Source organism: Canis lupus, chromosome 16 (genome assembly GCF_003254725.2).
Source record: "Canis lupus dingo isolate Sandy chromosome 16, ASM325472v2, whole genome shotgun sequence".
NCBI lineage: Eukaryota > Metazoa > Chordata > Mammalia > Carnivora > Canidae > Canis > Canis lupus.
Genome location: NC_064258.1, coordinates 25,840,604 through 25,862,972, shown reverse-complemented (window position 1 = coordinate 25,862,972; position 22,369 = coordinate 25,840,604). Strand labels below are relative to the sequence as shown.

General features: G+C 39.4%; 1 protein-coding gene and 1 long non-coding RNA gene across 8 annotated transcripts in view; one reads left to right on the top strand and one right to left on the bottom strand.

Moving 5' to 3' along the window:
* LOC112654602 (uncharacterized) overlaps positions 1–16,543 on the top strand; it is a 33,438-nt gene extending 16,895 nt beyond the window's left edge. The window contains exons 4-5 of one of the 2 annotated variants that reach the window (XR_004805608.2): positions 13,744–13,916; positions 15,570–16,543. This is a non-coding gene — a long non-coding RNA (uncharacterized LOC112654602). Of the gene's footprint in view, positions 1–13,743; positions 14,593–15,569 lie in introns of those variants that run through there. The other variant, XR_003133175.3, reaches the window with a different exon arrangement.
* The window catches only part of ZMAT4 (zinc finger matrin-type 4), a 356,108-nt gene that overhangs the window by 25,017 nt on the left and 308,722 nt on the right, over positions 1–22,369 (bottom strand). The window lies entirely within an intron of this gene.

Genomic DNA, 22,369 nt, shown 5'->3' with positions numbered 1-22,369 from the left:
CTTACAGCAGTTTAGAATGGGTACCTCTGCTCTCCAAAAAGAGAAATGTCCATGTCTGTGAAATCGGGGGCTCCATCTGACTGTGAGCTCCAGCCCCTTTAGGAGCTCGCCTCACACAGAGACTTGATGGCTTTGCAGGGTAGGTCTGCATCCTGAGGCCGGGAGCCTAATGCAGAACCAGTTAAGTGAAGAAGCTTCTCTTTGTACTAGCTGTCCTTCTGCCCATTCAGACCTGGAAGGTTCAGAGGAGGCGGTGCTCCAAACTGGGAATGGATAGTAGTCATATGTACATGGTACATTGGTAATGACTTCTTTTTTTTTTTTTAATTGAAGTATAGTTGACACACAAATGTTACATTAGTCTCAGGTGTACAACGTAGTGATTCAACAAGCTCTTCACATGCTGTGCTCACCACAAGTGTAGCTACCATCTGTCACGTACAACCCTATTATGATACTATTGACTATGTTCACTATTCTTTACTTTTCAACCCCATGACTTATTCATTCTATACCTGGAAGCCTGTACCTCCTACTCCCCTTCACCCATTGTGCCCAATCCACCTCCATCCTCCCATCTGGCAACCACCAGTTTGTTCTCTGTATTTCTGGCTCTGTTTCTACTTTTTAAAAATTTTATTTGTTAGTTCTTTAGATTCCACATATAAATCAAATCACATGGGATTTGTCTTTTTCTCTTAGATGCATTTCACTTAGCAATACCCTCTAGGTCTACCTAGATTGTTACAAATAGCAAGATCTCATTCTTTTTACCTTAAAAAGGAGTCTTCAATGCCAAAATCGAACTGTTTTCACCATTGAAAATGACCAGAAATGTATGCAGTCTTTCTGAGATGTTTTCAGGGGGAGGGAGAAGGATGGGGAATTTGTTCTGTTCAGTGTATTTGGAGATGGCTACTGGACCAAAATTGATGTGTGTTATCACGCACTGAATTTAAACTAGTTGATAAGCCGATTAAAAAACAAAGCAGAGTAACAACCTCAGCCATCATGAAGCCTGGTGTCTGATACCCAGAGAGCAAGTTTACAGGGACATGAGAAATGAACTCATGGACCATGGCTTCTATGAAATGATGTAGCCAGAATTTGTTCGTTTTGTTGGATGAGGAGCTTTGTTCTAGACATTTCCACACACATGCTGCTGAACAGTCATGGTTTCAATTTTGTTCAATCTACTGCCTGAGATGTGCCATGAAGGATATCTAAGGATTTGTCACCTTTGTTCAGTTTATTACCATAAGACACAGATAAATCAAATCACACTAGATTTCCCAAATCAAGCTTCTCCAAATTTCTATTCTTCCTTTTCCTGCATTCTGTAACTCAGCAAGTAAGAACTCATGGCAGAAATGCAGTGTTTTCCCAGGTTTGTTTCTTTTTCTCCCCTACCCCATGAGCAGTCAACCACAAGTCTTATTGGCCTCCTATTTCATTCTGAAATATGTCATGTCCTCTGTACCCCTGGCCCATGTCCAAATCTTGGCGCTTGACATGACACTAAACTTTTCTCTGGCATCTTTGCAACCAGCTCTGCTTCATCATCACACTGGTGTTCTAGTGCTTCACTAGGTTTCCACCGTCTACTGGAGAAAAATGTAATACTCAAAGGTCATTTGCAATGTGACCGCTTGCTTTCTTCTCCTCCAGCCCCATCTTTTTTGTCAGTGATGCCCATAATCACTCTAAACTCTCATCTCAGAGAGTTACTTGAGGTTTCTGAAACTGCCACACTCCCCCGCGCTTCTACAGTTTGCATAGGCTCTTCCTTCTGTCTGGGAATTCATCCTTCACCCCTGGGCTTCTCCAAATTTTCCCATTCCTCTTAGTGGAAGCATGTTCCCTTAAAATATCCTTTCCTGAACTTATCCAGACCCAACCAAATGTATTTGGAGTGTTTTGAGCAGCCCCTAAGGAATAGAGAACAAAGTCTCAAGAAATTGCCCAAGCCACAATAAGTGATCAGTAAACTGCTATGCTTAAGACAGAGGGGTGCAATGTGTCTTGCTTCTGAGAATGGTGAAGGGCAGGGGAATGCTGGGGGTGGGGGGTTGGAGAAGAAAGAGGAGAAGGAAAAAATGTGGGAGAAAAGATGAAGCATGGAGAGAATGGAACCAGGAAAATGGATTTGTTCTTTGCAAGGTGCTACCTCTGTATGATGTCCTAATCTTTGAAATCCATCTAAACGAATAAAATATTTGCAAAATGTTAACTGTTAGTGGGAGTTTAGGTAGTCTGAGTGATACGGGGTCAGGTGAAGGAGAGAAGCACTCAAATTTATAGAGGAAGAAAAATGTAGAAAGACGACAAGACACTAGGAGCTAAAAACATAGGCAGGTTAGGATCCTAGCAGGTTGCTGTAAACTTTGCTGGGTAGTCTCATGCTGGTCCAAGAGGGCTGAAAGTGGGGTGGAGTTTAGCTGGCAACTCTAACATCTGGGTAGTGCAAGGTGAATTTCCCCAAATCCTTCTTGGAAAAACAAGTCCCATATATTTATAACCTATTGTATAAAGAAATCATTTAAGAAAATTCAAGCTAATTCAGAGAAAAGTCTGATTTTAAGAATGTTCGAGAAGCTGTGAATATTCAAAAGTATAGAATATTTAAAATGAATGCAATCCATCACTTCTTAATACACAAAGACTAGCGAAATTGACAAGAATGATTTGTAATTAACTTACCAAAACACCTAAGAAAACAAGTCTCCTCTGTTTATATAGAATTTGCATTGTTTATATGCAAATGAATGCTACTGAAGTGCTAGAGAACAATTTATTCCCTTAAGAAGGCAAATATTCTCTCTATAATCTTGTTTACACTATCCATTTGCTTTGCAAAACATTTTTCATAAAATCACAAAATAATGAAATGTTGGAGGCAGAAGGACCTCAGGGATCATATAGGAAAGTCCATCATTTGATAGATGAAAAACTCAATGGACCCCCTGACATATCTGTATATCCCTAGCAAGTCTGAAACCTGCATCCCCAAACCCCCTTCTCTGGGGGACTCCATTCCTCCTACAATGGGGTGCTAGCCACAGCTGGGGCAGATGCAAACAGAGTAAGGGAGCTGCAAAGGGCCAGGCTTTGGGGCATTACCAGGACCCCTCAGCCTCTTAGACCTAGGTGAGAGAGCCCAGTATCCCTTTTCCATTCACTTACAGATCTGGAGGCCTGGTTAGTCCCTGTTTGTTTCTAAACCTCAGCTTCTACTTTGTCTCCTGCAGGAAATCTTTCCTGTCGATGTCCTCTTCTCTGTCTGGCCCATCCTAAGTGCTTTCCTCTACTATTTCTCTAACCACATCATGTTGCCATCTTAAGTATATCCACTGTCCTCCCTCCAGAGAAGCCTTGGGACTCAATTTCTGTATTTTCAATGCTTACAATAAGGCCTGGCACAGAATCTATGCCTAACCTTCTCCAAATAAATACCAGAGACTAGAGAAGGAATGCATTGGCATGTTGGGAAGAAGCCTAACTCCCAGATGCTCACATTCCTCAGTTCCCTGTCCTATATCTTGGGCAAATCTACTTCTGGCTTTAATTTAGAGAAAAGAAAAACAATTAAGAATTCAAAGTATCTCTATTTTTATCTTTGTCTACTATTCTTATAGATTCAAAGGGCTTGTGATTTAAAGTTAGAAATCTTGATTTTAAACTCCAACACCCATTATTACTACTTGGGTATTTATGTACCACACTTTCAACTTTATTTAGTTTCAGCTCATCCATCTATAGAACAAAGACATCAATAGTATTTTCCACAGAAGAGTGTCATAAGAATTAAATGAGATAGTATATATTAATATGTCCAGTACCTACAAAAAAATTTAGAGATTCTTCTGTCCTTATCCTTATTTTTAATCGCTTGAAGGAAAACTTTCTGAGGTAGCTGTTATATAATAAATAATTTGGGTTTTTTTGTCCTAGGTTCTTGGGGTGAAGATAAGCCTTTGGAATTTCCCAATCATTAGGAGTGTCTTTGCTTTTTGTTTTTGTTCTTAACATATACAAAGTGACATTTGGCTTTTTTCCCTTTGTTTGTTTGCTTATTGATTAATTGATTTTTAATTGAGATATAGTAGACATACTATATTGTATTAGCTTCAGGTGTACACCATGGTGATCTGGCAGTTATGTACAATAAGAAATGCTCACCATTATAAAAATAGTTACTTTCTATCACCATACAAAGTATAGTCAATTCACCTATGATAAAGGAGGCAATAGTATTCAATGGGAAGAACAAAGTTGGAGGAATTACAATTTCAGATTTCAAGATGCATTACAAAGCTGTAGTAATCAAAACAGCATGGTAATCACACAACAATAGATACACAGATAAATGGAACATAATAGAGAGCCCAGAAATAAACTCCTACTTTTCTGGTCAATTAATCTGTGGCAAAGAAGGCAAGAATATACAATGGGAAAAAGACAGTCTCTTCAATAAATGGTGTTGGGCAACCTGGACAGCATCTGTAAGAGTAAAACTGGACCATTTTCTTACTCCACACACAAAAATAAAACCAAAACAGATTAAAGACCTAAATGTGACATCTGAAATCATAAAACTCCCAGAAGAAAACATAGGCAGCAATCTTTTTGACATCAGCCATTGAAACATTTTTCTGGCTCTGTCTCCTTGGGCAAGGCAAACAAAATCAAAACTAAACAAGACTATATCAAACTCAAAAGCTTTTGCACAGGAAGAAAGCCTTAACAAAATGATAGGGGTGCCTTTGTTATTCACTGTGGGCCCTGAGGGGCTATGCTAATGAGCTGATTCATAGGGAGTTCCTACAGAATTTCAAGATGGAGGCTGGCCATTCTGGAAAGATCTACCATGTGATTAGAGGATTGAGGCTTTGAGCCACATTATGAGCTTTTTGTAGAGGTGAGAGGGGCTGAAGATTGAGTTCAGTCATGTGGCCAATGAGTCAATCTATCATTTATCATAAGTAACAGTAAAAACTCTGCACACTGAAGTTGTCAGAGAATGAGCTCTACCATCAGATGCCAGACCTCAAATCCCAGATCTGGCACTCAGTTATCTCTGTGGCCTTTACCTCAGTTTCCTGATCCATTAGATGGGGATGATATAATAAGAGCACAGGTCTCACAGACTGCTATGAAGTTGAAATGAGTTAGTATACATGGAAGTATAATGTACCTTGTCCATATGGAACAACAAATCAATGTCTCTTACTATCACTACCAGTATTAGTATTACTCTGCTACATGGGCCCCTGCTTTAGTTAAGTAGATTATTGTGCCTTATGTAACTGGCAGAAAGAGAGACAGTGTTGAAGTGAGATATGCTTTCTGGAACCTAAAGGCAGCTCTGGTTCTGTGTTTCCAGGGTAGGTGAATAATCATGGAAAACAATGGCATGTAGCACAAAGATAGTGGGAAAGGGATGAATGCTAATATTTGATGGGTGCACAATGTTCCCTCAATGTAAGACAATTAAAATTAAATACAATTACAAATTCAGTTCCTCAGTCACATTGGCCACATTTCAAGTTCTCCATAGCCACATGTGATTAGTGGCTACTATAATGTATAGAGACAAATAATTTCCATCATCACAGGGGGTTCTATGGGATAGTGCTGCTCTAGAACCACCAAAAGTATCTGAAATCAGATATGTTTTCAAATATAAACCATAGTTCTTTTATATGTTCTTTTATGTATATTTATACATGTATATACAATTTTATTATATATGTCTGGATATATTTAATTCAAGTATAATTAACATACAGTGGTATATTACTTTCAGGTATACAATATAATGATTCAACAATTCTATGCATTACTCAGTGCTCATTATAATAAGTGTACTCTTTTTAAAAAAGATCTTTATTTATTTATTATTTATTTATTTATTTATTTATTTTTTATTTATTTTTAGAGACAGAAAGAGTATACACAAGTGGGGGGAGGGGCAGAAGGAGAGGAGGATGGAGAGAGAGAGAGAGAGAGAATCCCAAGCAGACTCCACACCCAGCACAGAGCCTGATGTGAGGCTCGATCTCATAAACCTTAGATCATGACCTGAGCCAAGACCAAAAGTCTGACGATTAGCCAATGAGCTACCCAGGTGCCCCTGATGAAAAGTATACTCTTAATCCCCTTCACCTGTTCATCCATCTTTTCGCCCACCTTCTTTTTGGCAACCACTGGTTTTATTCTCTATATTGTTTGTCTCTTTCTTGCTTTGTTCAATTATTTTATTTCTCAAATTACATGTATAAGTAAAAGCATATGGCATTTGTCTTTCTCTGACTGACTCATTTCACTTATTTAGCATTATACCCTCTAGATCCACCCACATTGTTGCAAATGACAAGACTTCATTCTTCTCTGTGGCTGAGTAACATTCCATTGTGATATATATATATATATATATATATATATATATATATATATCACATCTTTATCCATTCATCTGTGGTATTTTTATTTTTAATTTCTTCAGGAACCTCCACACTATTTTCCACAGTGGCTGCACCAATTTACATTCCTACCAAGAATGCACAAGGGTTCCTTTTGTTCTATATCCTCATCAGCATTGGCTGTGTTTGTGTTCTTGTTTCTGTGTTTTTCATTTTAGTCATTCTGACAGGTGTGAGGTGATATCTTATTGTTGTTTTGATTTGCTCTTCCCTGATGATGAGTAACGTTGAGCATCTTTTTGTGTATCTGTTGAGAATCTGGATATCTTCTTTGGAAAAATGTCTATTCATGTCTTCTGCCTATTTTTAATTGGATTGTTGAATTTTTTGAATTAATTTGAATTATTTGATGTATAAATCCTTTATATATTTTGGATATTAACCCTTTATCAGATACATCATTTGCAAATACCTTCCCACATTTAGTAGTTTGCCTTTTTGTTTAGTTGATTGCATCCTTTGCTGTGCAAAATCTTTTTATTTTGGTATAGTCCAAATAGTTTAATTTTGCATTCATTTCCCTTGCCAAAAAAGGCATTTCTAAAATAATGTTTCTATTGTTGCTATCAAAGTGGTTACTGCCTACTTTTTCTTCTGGGAATTTTATGGTTTCAGGTCTCACGTTTAGATCTTTAATCTATTTTGAGTTTATTTTTGTGTGTGGCATAAGGAAATGGTCCAATTTCATTCTTTTTCAGGTAGCTGTCCAATTTTTTCCAGTGCTGTTTGTTGAAGAGACTTTTTTCCCATTGTATATTCTTGCCTCCTTTGCTATAGATTAATTGATCATAAAAGTGAGGGCTTATTTCTGGGCTGTCTATTCTGTTATATCAATTTATGTGTCAACTCTTGTGCCAGTGTCTTACCATTTTGATTACTACAGCTTTGTAGTACATCTTGAGATCTGGGATTGTGATACCTCCAGTTTTGTTCTTTTTCAATATTGCTTTGGCTATTTGGGTCTTTTGTAGTTCTATACAAATTTTAGGATTATTTGTTCCAGTTCTGTGAAAAATGTTTGCATTTTGATAGAAATTGCATTAAATCTATAGATTGCTTTGAGTAGTACAGATATTTTAACAATATTGGTTCTCCCAATTCGCAAGCATGTAATATTTTTCCATTTGTTTATGTCCTCTTCAATTTCATTGGTGTTTTATAGTTTTTAGCATACAGGACTTTTACCTCCCTATTCCTAGGTATGTTATTCTTTGTGATGCAATTGTAAATGGGATTTTTATCTTTCTGCTACTTCATAGTGTATAGAAATGCCAAGATGTCTGTATATTGATTTTATATCCTGGGATTTTACTGAATTAATTTATCAGTTCTAGTAATTTTTGTTGGAGTTTTTAGGGCTTTCTAGATATAGAATTATGTCACCTGCAAATAGTGAAAGTTTTACTTCTTCCTTACCAATTTAGATGCCTTTTATTTCTTTTTCTTGTCCTATTGCTATGGCTAAGACTGTCAATACTATGTTGAATAAAAGTAGTGAGAGTGGACATCCTTGTCTTATTTTGATCTTAGAGGAAAAGCTCTCAGTTTTTCAGCATTGAGTAGGATATTAGCTGTGGATTTTTCATATATAGCCTTTATTAAATTGAGGTATGTTCCCTCTATCCTACTTTTTTGAGAGTTTTTATTATGAATATCTGTTGTACTTTGTCAAACACTTTTTCTGCATCTAGTAAGATGATCATATGGTTTTATGTCCTTTCTCTTATTAATGTAATCTATCATGTTGATTGATTTGCAAATATTGAACCACCCTTGTATAATTGTAAATCCCACTTGATCATGGTGAATGATTTTTTATTTTTATTTATTTATTTACTTATTTTAAAGATTTTTATTTATTTATTCATGAGAAACACACACAGAGAGAGAGGCAGAGACACAGAGAGAGAGAGGCAGGCTCCGTGCAGGGAGCCCGATGTGGGACTCGACTCTGGGACACCAGGGCCATGTCCTGGGCCAAAGGCAGGTGCTTAACTGCTGAACCACCCAGGCATCCTGGTGAATGATTTTTTAAAATATATTGTTGGATTTGGTTTGTTAGTATTTTGTTGAGGATTTTTGCATCTATGTTCATCAGAGATATTGGACTATAGTTTTATTTTATTTTTTTAATGTTTATCTGGTTTTGGTATCAGGGTAATGCTGGCCTCATGGAATGAATTTGGAAGCTTTCTTTCTTCTCTTCTAATTTTTGGAATAGTTTGAGAAGAATCAGTATTAACTCTTCTTTACATATTTGGTTCAATTTACCTGTGAAGTCATCTGTTCCTGGACTTTTGTTTGTTGAGTTCTTTGATTACTTTCTCTTATTTGCAAATACCTTCCCACATACTTTCCATACTTTCTCTTATGATTCAATTTTATTGCTAGTACACAGTCTATCCAAATTTTCTATTATTCCTGATTTTGTTTTGGAAAGTTAAATGTTCCAGGAATTTATCTACTTCTTCTAGGTTGTCCAAACATTGGCATGCAATTTTTCATGCATAATATATAATCCTTTGTCTTTCTGTGGAGGTGGTTGTTATTTCTCCTTTTTTTGTTTCTGCCCTTATTTACTTGAGTCTTCTCTCTCTCTCTCTTTCTCTTTGATGAGTATGGCTAATGGTTTATCAATTTTATAGATCGTTTCAAAGAACCGGTTCCTGGTTTCACTAATCTTTTCTCTCTCTCTCTCTCTCTCTTTTTTTTTTTAGACTTTATTTCACTTATTTCTGTTCTGATACGATTTTAATCTTTTCTGATTTTGTTGATACTTATTTTGTGCCCTAACGTGATTTATCCTGGAGAATATTCCATGTGCACTTCAAAAGACTATGTATTCTATTTTTAGATGGAATGTTCTGAATATATCTGTTAGATCTTTCTAGTCCAAAGTGTTATTAAAAGCCATTGTTTCTTTGTTGATTTTCTGTCTGATGATCCATTCACTGATGTTAAGTGGAGTGTTTTAACATCCCCTACTATTGTATTATTATCAATTTGTTCCTTTGTATCTGTTAACGGTTTAGTTGGGTGCTCCTATGTTGGATGCAATTGTTGTATCTTCTTGTTGGATCATTCCCTTTATCATTATACAGTTTGCTTCTTTGTCTCTTGTTATAGTCTTTGTTTTAAAGTTGGTTTGGTCTGATATAAATATTGCTAACTCAGTTTTCTTTTTGCTTCCATTTGCATGGTAAATGTTTTTCTATCCTTTCACTTTCAATATTCATGAAATGAATCTCTTGTAGGCAGCATACAGATAAGTCTTGCTTTTTTTTTTTTTTTTTAGTATATGTGCTGCTGAAGCGAGCACTACGTCTTGCTTTTTAAACCACTTAATCACCCTAAGTCTTTTGATTAAAGCATTTAGTCCATTTACATTCAAAATAATTATTGATAGGTATGTACTTACTGTCATTTTGTTACTTGTTTTATGGTTATTTTTGTAGTTCCTCTCTGTTCCCATCTTGCTCTCTCCTTTGAGGTTTGATAGTTTTCTTTATTGATATGCTTGGATTCCTTTCTCTTTGTTTTTTGCATATCTATTACAGGTTTTTGATTTGTGTTTATCAAGCATAAGGTTGACATATAACATCCTATGCATATAGCAGTCTAAGTTAGCAGTCACTTAAGTTTAAACCCATCCTAAAGCCCTAAATTTTTACTCCCTCCTCCCATGTTTTATGAACATGATGTCATAATTTACATCTTTTAATTTTGTGAATCCCTTAACTGATTTTTATAGATATAACTGATTTTACTGCTTTTGTGTTTTAGCCTCTGTATTGTTTTTATAAGTGATTAATCTACTACTTTTATTATGCATGCATTTACCTGTGAAAACTTTTTTATCCTTTAATAATATTCTTAGTACTTTTCTTTCTACTCAAAGAATTCCCTTTACTGTTTCTTGTAAGACTAGTTTAGTGGTGATGAACTCCTTTAACTTGTGTTTGTCTAGGAAACTCTTTATCTCTCCTTCTATTCTGAACAATAGCCCTAATGGAAGGAATACTTTGGGTTGCAGGTTTTTTCCTTTCTGATTTTGAATATATTACACCATTCATTTCTGGTCTGCAAAGTTTCTGGTGAAAAATCAGCTGATAGCCTTATGGGGTTTCCCTTGTATGTAACTATTTTCTTTTTTCTTGTTGCTTTTACATTTCTTTCTCCCTTTTTTTGTCATTTTAATTTCTATGTATCTTGGCTGGACCTCCTTGGGTAGATTTTTTTTTTTTTGGAGGGGGTGGCGGTCTCCAAAAAAAAACCTCCTGGATCTGGACTTCTATTTCCTTCCCCAGATTAGGAAAGTTTTCAGCTTCAAACAAATTGTCTGGCCTGCTTTCCCTCTCTTCTCCTCCTGGGATCCCTATAATGTGAATGTTATTATGCTTGATGATGTTGCTGACTTCTCTTAATCTATTCTCGTTTTTATTATTATTATTTTATTTTTGCTGTTCAGCTTGGTTGCTTTCCATTATTCTGTCTTCCAGCTTGCTGATCTGTTTTTCTGTTTTCCTTAGTCTACTTGTTATTCCCTCTAGTGCATTTTTAATTTTAGCTATTGAGTTCCTCATCTCTGATTGGTTCATTTTTATATTTTCTATCTCTTTGCTGAAGGTCTCACTGAGATCATCTACTCTTTTCACAAGTCCAGTAAGTATCTTTATGACTATTAATTTGAATCCCTTATCAGACATATTGCTTATTTCCATTTCCTTTAGCTCTTTTGCTATGATTTTGTCCTACTCTTTCATTTGTGACATATTCCTTTGTCTTTTTATTTTCTCTAATTTTCTGTGTTTTTTTTTTTCTATGAATTAGAAAAGTCAACTATGTCTCCTGATCTTGGACACAGTGGCCTTATGAAGAAGAGGTCCTGTGCTCTGCAGTGCAGACTGTTCACCAGACTCAGATGATTCAGAGGTTTCTCCTATGTGTGTTTTGTGCACCCTCTGTTGTGACTGAAATGCTTTTGCCTTCTGTCCAATCGGCTGCAATTGTCTCCTTTATCTGTTGCAAGCAGGGTTTAGTCCCTGTGCCCTAAGGGACCAGTCTGCAGCTGCCTTGGGCTTGTAATTGGATCCGACCAGATGTCTGTCCTTAGTGTACCTGTTGGGGTTGCAGTGACCACAAACTACAGGTCTGACTTTTTTTCCCTTACCCCATAAAGTTTTTGTTGGTAGGTGGGCTGGATGAGATCAGATATCTGCTCCCAACCCATTGTTGGAGTTGCAGTTAAATTGGTGTGTGTGGTTATCTTCCCCTCTACTTAGGGCAAGAATCATGTCAGAGTGCTGCTGGTCACTATTGAGGCTGCCTGCAGAATGTCAGATGCCATCTTAGAGGGACTCCCATCAAGTTGGGTGGGTTAGTTGGATCAGATCTGCAGGAGAACATGGGGGCAGGGTGTGCAATTAGCAAGTTAGGTGGCAAGTGTTCGCACACTGGTTCTGGCAGGTGTTTCGTATCTAGGCTGGAGGTTGGGGGGTGGTGAGGAGAAATGGTGCCTGCTAGCTCTTGTTCTTGGAGAAATTTCAAAAAGATCCTGCCCCATCCAGTGCAAATTCTGAGATTAGTAAATAAATACCCTTCCCATATACCCCAGGTGCTTTTCAAACTGCTGCTTCTATGCTATATTTCCACAGGGTGGTTTGTTATCCTGGATCTTTAAAGATAGGGACTCAGTTTCCTATTGCTCTGTTGTTCTCCCGTTGCTAAGCCTGCTGATTTTTGAAGTACTCAGATTTAAGCCCTACTGTTTGTAAAAACTTGCATAGTTAAGTCCCTCTGGTTCCTAATGCCAAATGTTATGGAGACTCATCTTCCCAGGGCAGGTCCCCCATATTTGGGACGCCTGGTGTGTGGTGTGCTCCTTGTCTTTCTCATGCTCTTGGTGTCCCTCTGTTCTGTGGTTGGCCTCATAGCAAGTTTGGTTCCTTACCACATCTCTGACCCTCCTAGCATTTTCAGTGTGGACTCCTCTCTATGATTAGTTGTAGAGAGTCTGTTCAGACAGTCTTTGGGTTATTTTCTGGGTTGGTTGTAGCTATGATCTAGGTGTATTCACGGGATGAACTGAATTTAGGATCCTCCTACTCTGCCATCTTCCCAGGTTCCTTGCAGAGTTTTGTTTTTTTTTAAGAGTTTTTTTTTTAAAAAGTTCACTAATTTTCCTCAAAATGTGAGATAAAGAAAATTTAATGAGTACATTTAATAAGGAGAATGACCACCATTATACTCAAATAATGTATAGCTATCTCTCAAACATTTCAATGCCTCTAAGCTTGCGGATCAGGAAAGAAGAAATGTCCAAACTTTTGATATACTGTCTTCCTCTCCTTCAGCCCATGTCTAAATGTCCTGGGATACATGTCTTTGAGAACCTGGAGGCCAGCAATTCCAAATAATTCCTAGTATGCACAGATCAGCAATTGTAGAGGTGGAAAGCCATTCCTGAAGCTAGCCCTTAGGCAGAGAGGGGCTGAAGCCCATGAAGCATAGTAGCAGAAGCAAAGGAATGAGTTGGCAGAAGTATGTGTTGGTGGGGTACGTGGTGAGCTCACAGGAAAGGGGAGGACAGGTAACCAAAGAGATTAAAAAAAAAAAAGAAATATTGTATGAAGCAGATTACTAGGAAGGAGGCTGAGAAGCATGGTGGGATGGGATGTGGCCAGCTTGCAGGGAGAGATGCCAGGCAGAGATAGAGAGGAGGAGAGCTAGAAGCTGATGGAAGAGGCATGGGGTCTGATGCCAAGGGGTCACAGAGGATGCTGGTACTAGGGCTTGACTGCTGATAGTAGAAGTAGGACTTCAATGATAATGTAATTTTCTTAAGAAGTTATTTCATAATTGTTATATTATTATCAAACCCTTAAAACATTATGCTATGCAACAAGTAAACTCAGAAAAAGCATTCAATTAGGATCTGCACCTGGATTTACCATTAAATGCTACATTACATGTTTAGCTTTATCACCCTACACCCCGCCCAAACCTCAACTTCTTCATCCATTCAATGAAGAAATGGACAAGGCTACTCCTGAGGCTCTTTCACCTTCATCATGCTGAAATACGAGGGCTGGTCCAAGGTCATTGCTGTGGAGATAGACTGAGTCCTTTAAGATATTCAATTCCAAGTTCAGCAGTTTTCTGTCAGCCCATTTAAATTATCACAAACTCCAAAATGACAAATCCACAGATACAGAGAATTCTGCACTAACTTTCTTTTCCTTTCTTTTGCTTTTCCCTTCAGGCTCAGTTTATTTTCTAACCAGCATCAACTACAAACACAGTCAAACCTTTCAGGAGATGCTCAAATCCACTACTGAAAGCTGTCAGTACATTTTACAAACAAGGCTGAACTCTGTCTTATACATGTACTGATGGGCCAAGGAAGAGGATCAAGAAAGCCAGCATGTGCTCACAGTGAGTCTCTGGGAGACCATGGTCTGATGCAGCATCCTCCAGGGAACCTGGGTGTAGATCAAAACAAAACAAAGCCCACACTGCAAAAGTCATTGCAGTGTCTGTAGTAGGAAAACTCAATGATGTGGAAACAATCAGGTACATGTAGAAATATTCCTAGTGAAAATCTATCACTATCCCCACTCCAAATACCTGCACCTCATATGTTGTCCCTGTGATGCAGAGTGGGGTACACTGGGGTGAAGTCTGGAGTCTTGGTGCCACGTGACATCATCTAAATCATGTAACAGATAGAAAATGACTAACTTCTGAGCCTCAATTCTGTAATCTCTCAACTGAGGTTAGGACATCTCCTACATAGCACTTTTGTGAGGAATAAATGGGTTACCTTTGTAAATGGTAAAATTAGTGGAAAAGCTATTCAAATGTAAATCATTAGAGTTATACGACTTTACTAATCCTTAAAGTGCATTGAGATAATGTAGTGAGAATAACATATTAGCTAACTACAGCATTGTCAATGGTTTGCTTGTAAGATGAATCTGTCATTACAGATCTCTAAGCGTCCAAGGACTTGAATCTAATATACTTGAACTATTGGAAACAAGATGTTTGTCAGGCTAGGGGTGCTAAAAAATGTTGGTATAAGTAGTCAGGAACTGCAAAGGGCAATGAAGCCATGGCGTGGGGTCAGGGAAGAGAAGAGGAGGAAGATGACACAGGGAGCATCTGTATTTATTCCCAGGGTATGTGGGGGGTGGCTGTTAAAATACATTTTCCACCTCATAATTTGGTCTTGACCAGCACTAATGAACTTGGTGATCTAGCTCAGATTTTCAAGTTGTGTTGAAAATCACAACTTGAAGAGCAAGCCTCTTCTTGCTGCTTACAGTAAACTGTGAGAGTGACAGATTGAAGAAGAACTGCTATATAAATAGGAGCCAAGATTTGATGATTTTGAAAATTCTCAGCATCTCTAGATAGCAAAAGATGCTAAAATTAAGAAATGACTTCCAGGTAGTCAGGAAAATGTGGTCTAGAGATAAAGCTAAATGAGACAGCATTACCCTTGGTGTGGACTTCAAAGCGATCAAAGGATCAGACTGTTAGTGGGTCCCACCCAGGCTGCTAAAGAGAGTAAGGGCCCTACACACATATTGTCCCAATGGAACAACAGGGCCTCTGGGAAGTGGGAGGGCTTTGTCTCTGCCTTCTCAACGGGGCCCAAAGTTATTTTCTCCAAGAGATTTCATAGTGGGACTTTTTTTCTAGTACAATAAATCCCAGTAAGATTCCCAGAAGTCTCTCAGAGTTTTTGAGAAAAATCTATCAGTAGAAACACTGTTATTTTGGGTTAAAAGGAGTGGAGACAGTAAAAACACGAAGAGGCCAATAGACCCAAGCAAACTACTTGGGTGCAAACATATACTGGATTTCATGAAAAAGGATGACCCAGAGGGCAGACCAAGCTAAGAAGCTTCTGAAGTGGCTTCCTAAGATCCCCGTATCCCCGTATCCATGTCCTGATGCAATCCCCTCCCCTTGAGTGTGGGCTGGATCTGGTGACTTATTTCTAACAAATGGAATATGGACAGTATTATTGCACAATTAGGTTTTAGAAGACTGTGATTTCTATCTTGTTCCCCCCCACAGTCTCTTGCCTTCTTGCTTGCTTGCTCAGATTGTTGTGAGCTGCCCACACCCTGAAATGCCTCCGGCCAGTACACCCTGAGGAGCAAAGACTCTCATTCCAACAACTCACCAGGAACCAGACCCAGCCGACAACCACTTGAGTGAGATTGGAGGCAGACTCACTCTTCGTACAGACTTGACTGAAGCCTTAGAAAAAAACTCAGAGCCAAAAATCCTAGTGAAACTATGACCGGATCTTGACCCATAGTCACTGAGAGATAGTAAATGTTTAAGGGACTGAGTTTAGGGATAATTTGCTAAGCAACAACGAATAAAAATGATCAGGGTTATGGATTGAATTATGCTCCCCCATTCATATGTTAAAGTTCCAACCCCCAGTACCCCAGAATGTGACCTTATTTGGATATAGTCATTACAGATATAATTAGGTTATACTTCAGTAGGTGGGTCTAATCAAATCTGACCAGTGTCTTTACATCAAAGGGAAATTTGGACACAGACATGTCTATGGGGGGAAAAGCCATATGAAGATTGGAGTTAGGCTGCCACAAGTGAAGGAACTATCAGAAGCTGGGTGAGAGGACTGGAACATCCTTTCCTAGCACCTTCAGAGGGAACATGGTTCTGCTGACACCTTGACTCCAGACTTCTAGCCTCCAGAACTATGAGAGAATAACACTCAGCTTGTGGCACTTTGTTACAGCAGTCCTAGCAAACTAATACGGCCAGTAAATGGAGAAGAGGTGTTAAGTCATGTCAAGTAGAAGAGCAACCAAAGAATGATTTGCTCTGATCCCAATAGTCCTTAGAAACACTGACATACCTTCGTTAAATCTAGACAAACAAACAGATAAAAGAACAAACAAAACAATCTGTGTGCACCTAATCAAATGCCATCACCGCAGGCTCTTCTGCTCACAGCAGTTGTGGGGCCACTGCAATGAATCCCTCATGTGGGCATGCCCCTTGCCTCACAGCCTCCTTCACGCACCTCAGAAAGGTAAATGGGGTGAAGTAACTGGAGGAAAACAAACCAGAGCAAAACCTTGAGACACAGTAAAAAAAAAGAAAGGTGGATGGATATAAGGAGAATCCACATGTATCTCACCTCCTATAAAGATTTGATCCTTAAGCAAATAAGTAGTTTAGAGAGGATTTAATTCTTTTGTGTAAATTAATTTACAGCATGAGTTGACCCATTTGAAGAAGCACAGGGTGAATCACTTCAACAAGAAAAAAATCAGCTTCTAATATACCTCTTACATAAGTTTGGGCTCTATGGAGAAGCGCAGGCCAGCCAGGTTCTGAATGCAAATGAGATGTCTCCTAGGGGTCAAGATCTAGCAATTCTCAAACTTGATACATATTCACTGTCAATTAATAAACAAAAAGAAATTGATTATGGAAAATTCAGGGCTGAAAAATAGACATTGTGATTAAAATTCATGCTGACTGCTCTTCTCCAGGGCTGGCAAGTCCTGATGGGGAAAAAAAAAATCCTTTTTTGTTGACTTTGTTAATACTTGAGAAGAAAGACAGAAGAAATGAATTACATTCCAGTGGTCCACAGAGGCAAGCACTGATTCCTGAGGCAGCATAATGATCTGCTTCCAGCCCCTGACCTGTCCTCCCTGATGACTGACAGAGAGGGCAGGGAGGAGGGAGCCAGGGCTCTCCAGGACAATGTGTAAGCATAGGTGCCAGGAATGACTCTGCTCCTAACGGCCTGCTAGAGAAATGTAGGTTATGTGTGGCACATAAAGCTGCACTGAAATATGGTTTAACACTGTTTCTGCCCAATTCTCTGAACAGACTCAGACACATCCTGCCACCAGGGGTTAGTATGAGTAGCGTATAATTTTTAAAAACGTCTCATACACACACCAAACAAACACGGAAAGAATATGGAAATGCAATCATGATTAGGAGTGACATTTCTCAAGGTGCATCATTTGCAATATTTTGATTAACTCTCATTTCTGAACATCAAAGCAGCTTCTGTTAATAAACAGCGAACTCCAATTAGACATCTGTGAGCGTGATCTAAAAGGAACCCTTGGCTGACACGTGCGAGTCACCAATTTTTCCACAGTCTGAGCGCCAGCGATCAGCCTGGGTGTGGGGAACCAGGTTTCTGGTGAGGTTATGAGGCATTGGGCACCTATCTCCTGTGAGCATGCCGATCCCTCACTTTCTCCTTGTTGTCATTTCTTTCCTTTCTTGGCATTTCACACAGGCCCCTCACAGTCTGACTCCCTAACCCAGAACTCAGAGTCTAGAGAACAGCCATTCTCTGAAGGGAAGCCACTCCCTGATCCTATGAAAAGTATCTAGTCGACAATTTGAAAAGGAAGGAAATTATACTGTGGCAAAAAGAACGTGGATCTTAGAACCAGACAGACCTTGGTTTGCTTTTAAGCCTCATGGGTGACTAATGACATGATCTGGGAAAATTATTTTGTTTTTTTCAGCTAGGTCACTCCATCTATGAATGGGAATCATGAGCATTTGCCCCTTTAGAGTCAGGCCTTGTTGAAATGTGATGAGGACACAACAGGAAATCAAAGTGGCAAAACTCCATGCCTTATAGTCCAGTATGGAGAGACTCCTGATGGATGAAAATAATAAAATTATACAGCATATTGGAAGGTGATAAAGACTATGAAGAAAAACAAAGCAGGGCAGAGGATGTGGATGATGTGGGAACACGAGTTGCAGTTTTGAATCCAAGGAGATTGCCATTTGCATGTGCTAGGAACTTGCCAGGTGACAGGTGGTTGTTGTGGGGGAGAGGGATCAGCAGGTATGAAGACTCTGAGGCTGGAGTGCTGCTGAGGGCTCTAGGAGAAGCAAAGGGGTCAGTGTGGCTGGAGCAGAGGGAAGGAGGATGAGAAGCTAGAGGAAGGCAAAGGGATAGCTAAAGGTGGGAGGATTTGAATGTGTGCCAGGTCCTGTAGTTCAAGGTATAGGCTTGGATTCTTATGGTGAACAAATGGAAAACCATTAGCATGTTTTGAACCAAGAAGTGGCCTGATCACTAAGGATGCAGTGAACTAAAAGAAGATGAAGATCAAGAAGAAGATGAAGAGGGGAAGGGGGGAGAGATAGGGGATGAGGAGGAAGAAGAGGAAAGGGGAAGGGAAAAAGAAATGCAATAAAGTACTGAGCACACCTAAGGACTTAAAACCCTCCTCACATTCCCCTGAGAATCACACTCATCTTTCTTTCTCTCTCCCCTTGCCCCAAGATTGTGTGATTTATGCATACAATTTTGGTTGGCAATTTTTCTGCGGTCTGAAGTAATGGCATGAAACTTAAATAATAGGAAGGAAGTCTAGAAGCAAAGCATATTGTTTTGTTAGAGATTCTGATGATTTCTGTGGGTGATTTTTGCCTTTCTGGGGCAAAGACAAGGATGGGGTTGAGAAAGTACTTTGTCCATTTGGTAAGAAATTAATTCTGCAATCTCATGATCTCATAGTCATTACATTAATCTGCATCTGTTTTTCTTTTTACTAACTTCTGCTAAGGGGACAAAGGTCAAAAGAGAGACAGGGATTCAAGAGAAACAAGCTCATCCCCTTACAAGATTCGAGGCAGTGGGCCAACTCTGCTGGGTCATTAAAATGTCTCCTGAGGGAGAAATGAATGGGTGAAACAGTGCTGAGAGACCTCAAGTGCCACATTGTCTCAAGACTTTTTCGCTCCCAAGCCAGTATCTTTCCACATAGCCCTTTAGTCCTTAGCTGAGGGAATGGCTCCATGTTCCAGTCGAAGCCAGAACTCTGGGAATCAAAGACCCCTCACCCATAAGTGGTGATCGAGTGTTGTCCGTTCCACTGGTCAAGTACCTCCCTGAGCCTCTGCACTTCTAGTGTTGCTGTGATCGCTCAGGACATCAGTTCTTCTACCTCCCCCCTCGTTTCTTGCCACATCTTCTGAACCATCCACTGATTTACTAAAACCTTGATTAGGTCCCTTCCCTATTCAAAATTCTCCAATGTCTCCTCATTGCCCAAAGCCCTTAGATTTACACATTATACCGTGATCTGGCTACTGAACCTCTCCAGCATTCTTTCTTAATACCTGCCTTCTTGCTTCCTCCTTTCCTCAGCCAAAATGCACCTTATACTCCAGCCATTTTGAGCTGGTTGTTCTCTTAAAATGCACCAAACTGCTTTAAAAAATCCTTTATTTAATCTGGCCTATTTGCCTGGAGTGCCAATTCCACAGTGACCACATGCCTCCCAGACCTGCAGTTACAGGGAGCAGAGTGGACCAACAGTCTCCACTGCTGAGCTCTGACAGTTCCCCCTTGCCCTCCCCTCTACCCCATGGCTCTGCCCAGACCTTGACAGACGGCAGCCCAGATGTTAAAGCAGATCCTTTCCTGGAAGGCAGGCAGTTCTTCTGAGACCAACTTTAGTCAGTCTTCCAAGGACCATTCAGTGGTTTAGGATACTTCCACCCAACTTTCCTTCCCTCTTTCCCTTACTCAGGGCCAGCCATGTGGTCTGACAGCTTTCCCAGTTTCTCCTGCACCACATTACACTTTGTCTCTCAGATCTTTGCCTTAATGATGTGCTTGCACATTTCATCCTCTTTTAGCAGCTGCTTCTCAGAGGACCCATCCCAGGCTCCTGCAGTGACCATCTGGTGAAAGCCTCCTCTTAATCTGACATGTTTCTCCTCCATCTTATGACTCCTAGGTAAAATGACACATCATAAGTTATAACCGTATATTACTTATTGTAACTAATAAAAGCACTATTAATGTTAGACATGTAAATATTCAAACATCTCCCCTGTATCCTATCTGAAATACCACCACATCTCCTATCACATTGCATTTGTTCATGATAGTGATGGTGTCTTACACAACATGGCTGAGCACTGTGGCTGGCTCACGACCAAAACGGTTCATCAGTAACTAGAAAAGTGCTTAGCACATAGTACATGCTCAATAAGCACATGTTGAGGGTATGAATGAATGATGACTAAATGAGAGAATGCACAAATGAATGGCACACAAGCCTGGGGGTGGGGTAGTAACCAAAGGCCATAGAAAATCGCAAGGGAGAAAATGAAAATGTTTCCTTTCCTTGAAGAAGTAATGATGAATGAGCAAATTCTAACAGATAATGATTGTTAAAAAAGATATCAAATTGTCCTACTGATATTTTAAGTAAAAGGATAATTACAAATCAAGTATTTGAAATATTGTAATTGCATGTTGGCCTGTGTTAGTAGTTGGGTTGTCATTGGTTGTTACATGGTAGAAGATGCACTGGGATTGGATATAGCCTGAATGTTCAAGAAAGGTGGGCAATTTGCTGTGGGGAGCACACAACCTTATCTCTGAAGGAGAAAGATATAAATGTGCAGAAGAGATCTGAGAGAAAGTCACCACTCCTATTCTAAACTGTGTTGTCAAGACCAAGGTACTCTTCATGGAACAAGGTAGTCCTCTAGCTTCCCCATACCAGTCAGTTTTTCAATTAGGGAGTTACTATATTTTAAGAAATATTAATTAATCCCTGATGCATCTGCATTTACAATTTCTCATTTAAGAAATGAAAGCTAATAAAGTTTAAAAACTTGGATTCAGGGGTGCCTGGGTGGCTCAGTGGTTGAACATCTGCCTTTGGCTCAGGGTATGATCCCAGGGTCCTGGGATCAAGTTCCACACTGGGCTCCCCACAGGGAGCCTACTTTCTCCCTCTGCCAGTGTCCCTACCTCTCTCTGTGTGTCTTTCATGAATAAATAAATAAAATCTTTAAAAAGATTAAAAAAATAAATAAAAATAAAAATTTGGATTCAGATCCCGGGTTTCCCTTTTGCTACCTATGTGACTTTGACCAGGGACATAACCTCCCAGAGCATTAATCTCCTTTAAAAGGAGAATACTAGTAAAACTTCCCAGTGTTTTTGAGGGTTGAATGACATAATAAATGTGTGCACCATAAAACCAGTGTGTGACACACAACTGCTGCTCAGTAAATGCTGGCTAAATTGACAGCCAGAGTATGGTGGCAACTAATGCATTTTAAACATCTGAGATGAATTTACAACTTGGTATTTCTCCAAAATTGAAATCTACTTGGAAAGGTTTATCATAATAACCCTCTCCTACTCCTGTGAACCCACTCATTCTTTCGGGCTATATTCCCATCTCCAGTTCTGAGGAGGGCTCCTCTTTTGCAGGGTCTGAGAAATTTCTCCAGTATGGTTCCCACTCTTTAGGTCACCTGGCCCCCAGTCAAGCTGTTGCTGCTACTGCCACTTTTTAGAGAGTTTAGTCCCCATCAGTCTTACAGTCCAGCCCTCCTTGAACACATGCACTTGTGAAACTTGCTTTCTCTGTCTTGTTCTTACTCAGCACCACCCCCATCCCTGTTCCTACTCTTAAATTCTCATGTCTGCTCCCTAGTCCACTTATTAACACCTGTCTCCTGGAAAGGACCAGATAAACTATTTACATTAGAGATCTTTCAACAAATTGAACTAATATTTATATCAGATAAGTCTCCTCATGCTAAATGTATCACCAACCAGCACAGGTGGCCACACACTTTGCTGATGTCCAAGGGGAGCCCAGATGATCACTCCTTGACTTTAACTATAGAGAAGCATGGTGACTATAAAATATGTCCACAAACTCTTTTGCAGTCTTCCTTTCAAGAGAAGAGGCCTAATTTCCACCTCAAGTCCCATTGAGTACGGCTGGACCTGACTGGTTTCTAGAAAAAAAGTATAGTTAATGGCATATGACTTTAGAGACTTGGTTGCACATGATATT